We start from the raw sequence: 8,666 nt of genomic DNA on the forward strand, positions 1-8,666 counted from the left end.
ATGGTTCTAGCACTTTGCGCCCAACTCAATGTGCTCAAAGAGGTTTCTACATGATTAAAGGGCCTTTGAAGGGCCTTGAGAACATCCAGATCAACTCCATGATCAAAATTTCCTCCAAGCTCACATCTCACATCTATGAAATATCTTCTTCTTTTCTTTTCCTTCTCTTTTTTTTTTTTCTTTTTCTTTGAGGAGATCTCTGAAATATCTATTTGGACAGGTATCTAGATCTCGGTATAATTCTTTCTATAAGTAGCCCACTGACCTAAAAGATTTATTTTACATGCATCCCAGGAAGTTGCCACATGCCTAACTAATAGGAAGAGAAGTAGGCAATGGGTTATTTGGGGAGAATGGAATAGCCACTGCTTTCAAAATAGGAGAGGTTCCATGGAAGAGGTAGTGAGAAAGGTCAAGGTTGGAGGCCGTCCACTCATCAGGCTAGCCACATGTGTGTATTGAATGTGGACCTTATGAGTTGACGCGCCTGATACTTGGACCAGTTTATCCGCGCTGTAAGGTCCATCTGATGTATAATTCAGATGTCCCATTACCATAACTCAGAATCACGAAGGTGTCATTACAGGTATCCAGAAAACAAGTTGCAAACAAATCAGCAGTCGATGCCTGCCCCTCAGTGGAATTACAGATTATTTCACAGACAACCCCAAGTGTGGGGCCCACAGTTCAGCAAATCCAACCCGCTACATGAAGGGCCCGAATGCAGAAAGCAGACTCTTGAGAAACGAGAATTACCCAGATTGGAAGATCCTGAACCTCTGACAAATGGCCTTTGAATGGATTGCAAAGCAGATAGTACAGCAACAGTCTACATCCAACAGAAAACATTGCAAAGGTTAAAAGGTCAGGATCTTCCAATCCAAGAGCTTTCCGGGCATCCCCAGCCGAAAGTGCGGCCATCGGATAAATGGCATGGATCACCGAGCTGGATCCACTGCTACCGAAAACCATTCAGTCGCAAACGCAGGTTTATTGAAAAATCAGATCAAGGGGGAGAGAATTGCAGGAATCTGGAAAGTGCAACCAAAATCCAAAGCAACATCGTCGAATCTCGTCGGGAGGTAGGGATATGGGAAGAAAATTTGGAGAGATAGGAGTAGAAATCTAGGGTTTTGGAACGAAGGAGTGAGTTGGGAAAGGGAAGTACCTGAAATCGGAGATGGAAGAGCCTCGAATAAGATCTGGATCTGTTTTTTTACTCTCTCAGCTCACGAGAGGAGAAAGTCCTGAAATAACTCTTCCCGGATTTTACATTCACAAGGGGTTGTATTGGAATTGAAATTCGGCCTTTTATAGGGTAGGGAGCGAGTGGCTGATTGCTACGATGCGCCACCGTGCATAGGATATCAAACACCGCACCTTGTCGGCGTTTTTTCCTTCGACCGTTTGTATGCGCTCAGCCGTGGGTTGTCTTGGATGCTTGAAAAAAAAAAAATTTACGGGCCTGATTGGATTCGGGGAATCCGGATAATATAATTGAAAATTGTGATGATTGCAGATCCGTTAATTAATGGGGGTGAAATAGGTGGTAACCGCCGTACATTTGTACCTTATGCATTTAGGAAGCGGATTGGCTGGTGTACCACACACCACCGATGCGGCTGGTGTGTTGACGTCACCAAGTTCTGTGGGTCCCATCATGAGGTATGAGTTATATCCAAACCGTCCGTCCACTTGGTGAGCTTGTGGTGAGGATTAAGCCTAAAAATAAGACAGATCCAAAAATCAAGTGGACCACACTGTAAAATGTAGACGCCGGCCATTGAAACTATTTTGGTGGTCACGGAAATTTGATATTTATTTCTCCTCTTCATTCATGCCTTTGTGAACATATAAACAGATTGGATGGAAATTAAACGTTAATGAATGTTTTGATGGTGATAATTTTCTCATTGATATTTGTGGTGTGGTCCACTTAATCCGCTGAAATTGCTTCTTTTTTTTGGATCAATATCTAAAATGATCTCTCCAAATGGATGAACAATGTAGATATGATAAATACATTATTGTGGGTCCGAGTAACTTTGATCTCCTTTGAATCATTCTAACGACTCGAAGCAAGGTAGATATGAGAAATACATTAGTGTGGGATCCACGTAACTTTGATCTCCTTTGAACCATTCATACAACTCAAAGCTCTAGGATTAGAGTTGTGCATGGGTCGAGTTCAAGTTAAGCTAGGTTGAGCTCGACCCCACCATGACCCGAGCTTGAGCTCAGCTCAACTCGGCCTTCAAGCTCACCCCTTGAGCTCAACTCGGCTTGCTGGTTCAAGTTGAGTCGAGCTGGGATCGAGTCGGGTCGAGCGAGCTATTCAAGTTGAGTCGAGTTAATTATTGTAATGGAGACATGTGCAATGGCAGTGCATAACAAGTTAATACAAGCTAGCAAATAAAAATATAAGAATGTCACAAGAAAACCATAAACTCACTCAAATTTAATCGGCATCTTGTTAATATGGTTTATATGAGGAACGCCTTCTCGACCGTCAGATAAGAGAGTAATCACCTTCATCTGAACCCGATCCATCGTTTTTATCAACAGGAAATATGTTTGCAGATCCATAAGTGTTATCTTCTTCAAGGTAATTATTTACTTCTTCTGAATTGAATGGTGGTGAAACTTCACCATCATATTCTTGTATAGATTTATCTAACCCTTTTAATCTTCTTTATGAGCCGACTTATAAAGAGTTCCCAACAGATTATGAAATGATGAGAGCCTGGAGAGAAACTTTGATGTTTTGTGGCTCATCTTTGTGTTCGTACTCGGCCCTGCCTCGACGTCATGTTGTCTTGGAGGATATCGATATATAGATATCTCCGCATCTTCCCTACTTATCTTCGTGGTAAGTTTCAGTTGCTCTTCTTCTATTGCTTTTAATCTGGCATTTTCTTTTTCTTATTTATTACTAATTTGTTGCACTCTCTCTATTTTTGAATATTCATTTATTATAATAGGCTTATTATGATATTTTTTGTGGCTAGTTGAATTTAGTGTGGAGGGGGTAGGAGTTTTCTTATTTGAGTCTAAGAGAGTCTGGAAAAGAGTTCGTATTTCCCGTAAGGCATTAAGATATGGTTTTGCGTTTCTTCCTTGACCAGATAAGTGTATTTTTAACCGGTTTGTTTTGTTGACGAATTCGTCTTCACACAAACGACATTTAATCTTCATTTTTCTAAGTGTTGGGGAGTAAACTTGGGTACCGTTATCCCAAATGTCGACGAATGAGTCATCAGACGACATTTCTGCACATGGATTTTTTTAATAAAGAATAATAATTTTAGGAGAATATAATTTTCAAAAAATAAATTGTAGTATGTACAAAATTTCATTGCCAATGACAATATCAAGTACTCTACTCCATGAATAATATAAATTAAAGTCTTACAAAACAAGTAATAAGATTAAGATGTCCAAAATATTTAAAACAATGCTTAAACTTTAAACATATGAAGGTGCAATCATTCTCGTCTTGACTCTCGGTCTCGTCCTCTTTATCATTCTTTTCATCAAATGAACTATCACCCCAAACTAGACGTAACCAATCTTGCGTACAAGCGAGCGCTTCAATTATTTTAGGTGCAAGTGAGTTTCTATACTTCTTCACTTCCCTACTAGTGTTGAATGCAGACTCCGATGCCACTGTTGTTATTGGAATTGATAAAATATCTCGAACAATCAACAACAATGTAGGGTATCTTCCTTTATGAGCTCTAGTCTTCCACCAGTCTAAAACGTCAAAGTCTTGGCTGGAGACCTTCACGACTAGCTCCTTGAGATATGCTTCTGATTCTAACTCTTGCTGACTCACTTCATCTTGCTATAAGGCTAAGAAGTACTCATCGAGAAAATTGTCATCACCTATAGTCGAACCGAATTTGCGTTCATTCATAAGTTGTGTCCTGACTTCTGGAAGAATTACCCACATCAAAATAGTACAATTCTTCAATTGTCATATGAACATTAGATGTTTCAGCCTTGTCAAACAGGTAAATCTTCTCATAAACGTAACTAATCAGTCCCATTTTGCAGCGAGGATCAAGTACAATAGCTAAAGTCATCAATAGGTGACATTCGCTCCAGTACTTTTCAAATTTCACCTGCATGCTTAACGCCATGTTCTGAATATAATTTGGACTTGTTGTGACACTTCTCTAAAGAACATCCTTAATATTTCAAAGTTCTGGAAGAAACATATTTGCTGTTGGATATTTATTTCTGAAAAATAACTTCGTACAGTCATAGTCAACTCAAAGAAAACTATGAACATCTTTAGCTCTTCTCCAATCATCTTCACTAGGTAACCAGGCATATGCTTTACTATGAATTGCAAATTCTGGGAATGCATTTTTCAACTCCACTGGCGCATCCAACATTTCACATGTTGAATTTTAACGGGTGCACACATCTAACTTCAATGTTTTTTGAGTTATAACGTTTGAACGTTAGAGCATATCATTCCATATGCTAAGTCTTGATGGTGACCCCAGTATATACTTCACGCTTACTCTTATGTTCTCAATTGTGCCGTCAATTATTTTTAACCCCCCCGCCCCCAAAAAAAAAAAGATTCCTAGCTATCTTGAACTGACTCCGCAAAAAAGAAATCACAATATCATTTGTAGATGCATTATTTAGCGTCATTTAAGATATTCTACTTTCAATGCCCCACTTCCAAAGACAATTGTATACGCAGTCTGAAATAACCAAACCGGTATGAGGGAGGAGAAGGTGATGAAAGTTTAATATAGTCTTACGTAGATTCCAATCTACATCCACATAGTGTGCAGTTAGCGACCTATAACAATTCCTTTGGTTTAATGTCATCCACAAGTCTTAATTAAGACTTATACATAAGACTGATAACAGAATGACTTTCATTTTTGTCTTCTCATTTATATATATCTTCATGCATTATCTTTTCACCATGACCCACGAACATTTCTCAAATCTTAAATTCAAGTATCTCTTGTATTCACTAAAAACTTTGTTATTTATAAACTTAAATGGTTTCCCATCAATAATAACTATTCTTGCAAACCACTCTTTTAGTTTGTCTTTTTCAAATTCATGAGTGATGAGAGCAGCTTGTATATCAGAGTCGCTTCCTCCAGATGAGGCAAACGAGAGCAGTTGTTGGCCTGAACGTGGGATTTTTAGGCTCTTGACACAATTAATTATATGTCTGTGATAATGTGAAGTTAATCTCTCATAACGTTTTGCGAATGTTAACTTGCAATGCTTACATCTGACCTCTATAACACGATTAGAACCTTCTTTCACCTCAACCTCTTCAAAATCGTCCCAAACTGCTGATCTTTTTTCCTTTTATTTGACGTATTTGAGACTGAATTTAAGCTTCTATCATCCCGTTCAACATCAACAACTAGAGGGGATGTGGCAGATGCACCAACACCAGGGATAGTAGGGACATCCTCACTAGCCATCTTTAAATATAAAAATAAGAAAATATGTGTAAAATATTGAAAGTTTGAAGGTGTGATTGTAATATATGATTTATGAGCTGGCATTTTCCAATGTCTCTTAACTTTTAATTTTACTTTTTATCATATTCAGTAATATATCATGTACTAAACTCACACAATTTACATGCGATTTGAAAATTCGGCAGCTTTTCTCCACAATTCTCTAAATATATGTAAAAATTCTCCATTGTTTGAGTATCATCACCATTATCTGTTATTCATAGTCACAGATGGGAGGTAGTCAACCAGTTGAGAACCATATATTCAAAGAATAAATTGGGTTGATGCACCAAATTTCGAACTTCATGTAAACTGTGTAAGCAACATTAAGGTACAAAATATATTACCAAACTGTCCAACATGGACAATTTAAGAATTCATGTGTGTGTGTGTGTGAAATTTATTGTATATGAATTCTTAAACAAGCAGGTCGATTGTTTTCAAGTGTGTCAATTGTCAAGTGAAGTCATTCTAAAACTAATTGATTTATGTTTTATTGAAGCATACAACTATAAATCATATATTAAATATATGATTTTTAGTTGAATATTTGAATTAAGCATAAATTAATTTCAAGTAATCAAAATATTCAATTTCAAGTAGTCTAACTAATTGAATATTGAATTCAACTATTTAAGTAATCAAAATAAAAAATTAATAAATTATGTTAAAAATTCAATTATTCATGTAATCTAACTAATTGAACCTAACCCAACACTATCGTTGACCCAACCCTAACCCAACCCACCCGACGCTAACCCAACCCAACCTAACCCGATGCTGAACCAACCCAACCCGACCCTGACCCGACGCTAACCCATCTCAACCCAACCCGACCCTACCGTGGCCCAATCCGACGCTGACCAAACCCTGACCTAACCCGATAGTGACCCCACCCAACCCAAACACACACCCTGACTAGTTGACCCAGCTCAATTTGTATTAAAAAAATTACCTGGAGCTTGAAGGAGAGAGACCAAGAGAGAATAAGAGGTGGGTTGTTGCCGAATTTCTACTCGGAGGTGGGGTGGAGTGGAGTCCCTAACCCAACTCGGAAGTTCAGCTCGCCGGGCGAGTGTTATGCCGTTGGATCTTTGCTTGGACGTGGGATGAGGTGGAGTTGCTGACCCAACTCATCCGCTCAGCTCGTCGTTTTAGTGGCGGTGCTCGGAAGTCAGACGGCCGCTCGCTGACTTAGTCGGTTCAGGTACTGGTAGGGTAAGGTGGCAAAAGGAAAAGGAGGGGGAAAGTGAAAAGGGTTTTGGGGTTTTAACTTTTAAGGTTTTTTTATTTTTAATTATTATATATCTTATAAATAATACACACACACACACACATTATTAATATATTTAGAGTGAGTCGCATTTGAGTCGGGTTCGAGTCGAGTTGAGCTTAACCAAGTTGGAACTCAGCTCCTTTTTATTAAGCTGGAGTTACTTGCGCTTGGCCTAATCCGAACCTTCATGTGAGTTGAGTCGGAACGAGCTCAAATGAGTCGAGTCGAGCAAGTTTATAGAGCTAGCTTGACTCGTGTACAACTGCGCCTAAGAGCGTCGACACTTATCTTCGCACAACACGTACCCACACCAGCTAGGTTGTTGGTGTGTGGTACACCAACTAATCCGCTTCTATGCATTTAGGCCATTGAAAAGATGGAATGGTTAGCTAATGGCACAATTTTTATGATTGTATATTATTGAAATAATGCATGAGTGACTGCCGATAAGTTATGCTATTGTAGACACTCTACATAAGATAATATGAGAATACTTTGCAAATTTATACTATAACTTTAAGAACTGGATTTTGATCGACCCATGAAACATTGCGATGCTAAACAAATGGAGTGGAAAAGACCCCAATGTCCTCCCAAAGACATCTAACGATTCTAATCAACCTATGAAGGCCAAAGAGAATAAAACTCACGCCAGTTACCCTGGCCCACCAGAATCTACTTGGCAGACCGCAGGACCAATGAGATGGCGAAAATGCATCGGGATTCACAAAAATGTGATGGTTGAATAAAATCCCCGCGTGACGTCCAAAATTGCTCTTATTAGCCGAGATAGCACTTATCACCAGTCAAACTCCAATAACCATAGAAAGGTACCATGTCAACACTATGATTTATAAAATTCACAGCATTCCTCTCATTGCAGCAATAAGAAGAGGCTAGCAACTCCCCCTTGCCCCTAGAGGCTCCTTAAGGTGCTGAGATATATTCAGAGAGGTGAAGAATGTGTGAGAGCAGTGTGTCTATTGGAGGATAAAGTCGTTCGCCTTAGAGGTGTTGTAGAAGTCTTCCACACTTAAAGGCCGTCAATTTTCTAATGAGTTTACTAATTCTCAGATTTAGAACTAGGGATACTAGACTATCTCATTTCATTTAAGAGTGTCGGGTTCCTTCTTTCTTCCTCATGTTTTCTCTAAGTTTGCGTCAACACTCCCACACATACTAGCTACACCATTCTCGTATTCTTCTACTTTGCTTTTTGTTTTTCGATGTTTGTCACTTGACCCCCGAATACAATCATTTTTTAGAACTGTAATGATCTTTGAAATTTTCAAAATCTTATAAATAGATATCTCACTCTATGCAGGCGAAAAAATGTGCCCAACTCCGTTTTCCATCAACAAGGCCCTTACTCAGAATATCCAGCCACAAACCAACTACAGGAGTCACTCGGATTGAGAGATCTTATGATTTCTTGTTCCGTAAGTGATCTGCAGTTTCTAGTCGGCCCTAGATTCCAAGTTAATTTGGCTAGTGGCAACTCCAAAACAAACAATTTATTATTTGAGAGCCAATATCACCCCATTAACATCCACCCAGGTCATATTGTAAAGGACAAAAGAGTCGTAGTGAATCGTCCCGCCATTACGCATAGACAAGGTTCCACAGGTAGTCTACAAGTCTCATTGGTAATATGCAATTCTATCATTTGGAAATAACATTGTGAATATATGCGTGAGTGTGCGTGCCTACAAGAATTTGTTACCTGGCTAATGCGTGGATCATGTCATTTGACTTGGAGTCACCACTAGCTTATGGGTTTAAAATCTACAGTCGGCTAGACACCATAGGTATTAGGTTCATTTGGCATAGGCACATCAAAAGTATTTAGTTTTGATGATTTTTTAATGAATTTATCAACA

General features: G+C 38.9%; 1 protein-coding gene across 3 annotated transcripts in view; it reads right to left on the reverse strand.

The window, feature by feature from the left end:
* LOC131218831 (probable pectin methylesterase CGR3) overlaps positions 1 to 1,327 on the reverse strand; it is a 37,405-nt gene extending 36,078 nt beyond the window's left edge. The window contains exon 1 of one of the 3 annotated variants that reach the window (XM_058213671.1): positions 1,169 to 1,327. The gene's annotated coding sequence lies outside the window, so the exon portion shown is untranslated. The remainder of the gene's footprint in view (positions 1 to 1,168) is intronic. The other 2 variants (XM_058213672.1, XM_058213670.1) reach the window with 2 other exon arrangements.
* Positions 1,328 to 8,666: the final 7,339 nt, after the last annotated feature.

Source organism: Magnolia sinica, chromosome 11, assembly GCF_029962835.1.
Source record: "Magnolia sinica isolate HGM2019 chromosome 11, MsV1, whole genome shotgun sequence".
NCBI classification, from domain to species: domain Eukaryota; kingdom Viridiplantae; phylum Streptophyta; class Magnoliopsida; order Magnoliales; family Magnoliaceae; genus Magnolia; species Magnolia sinica.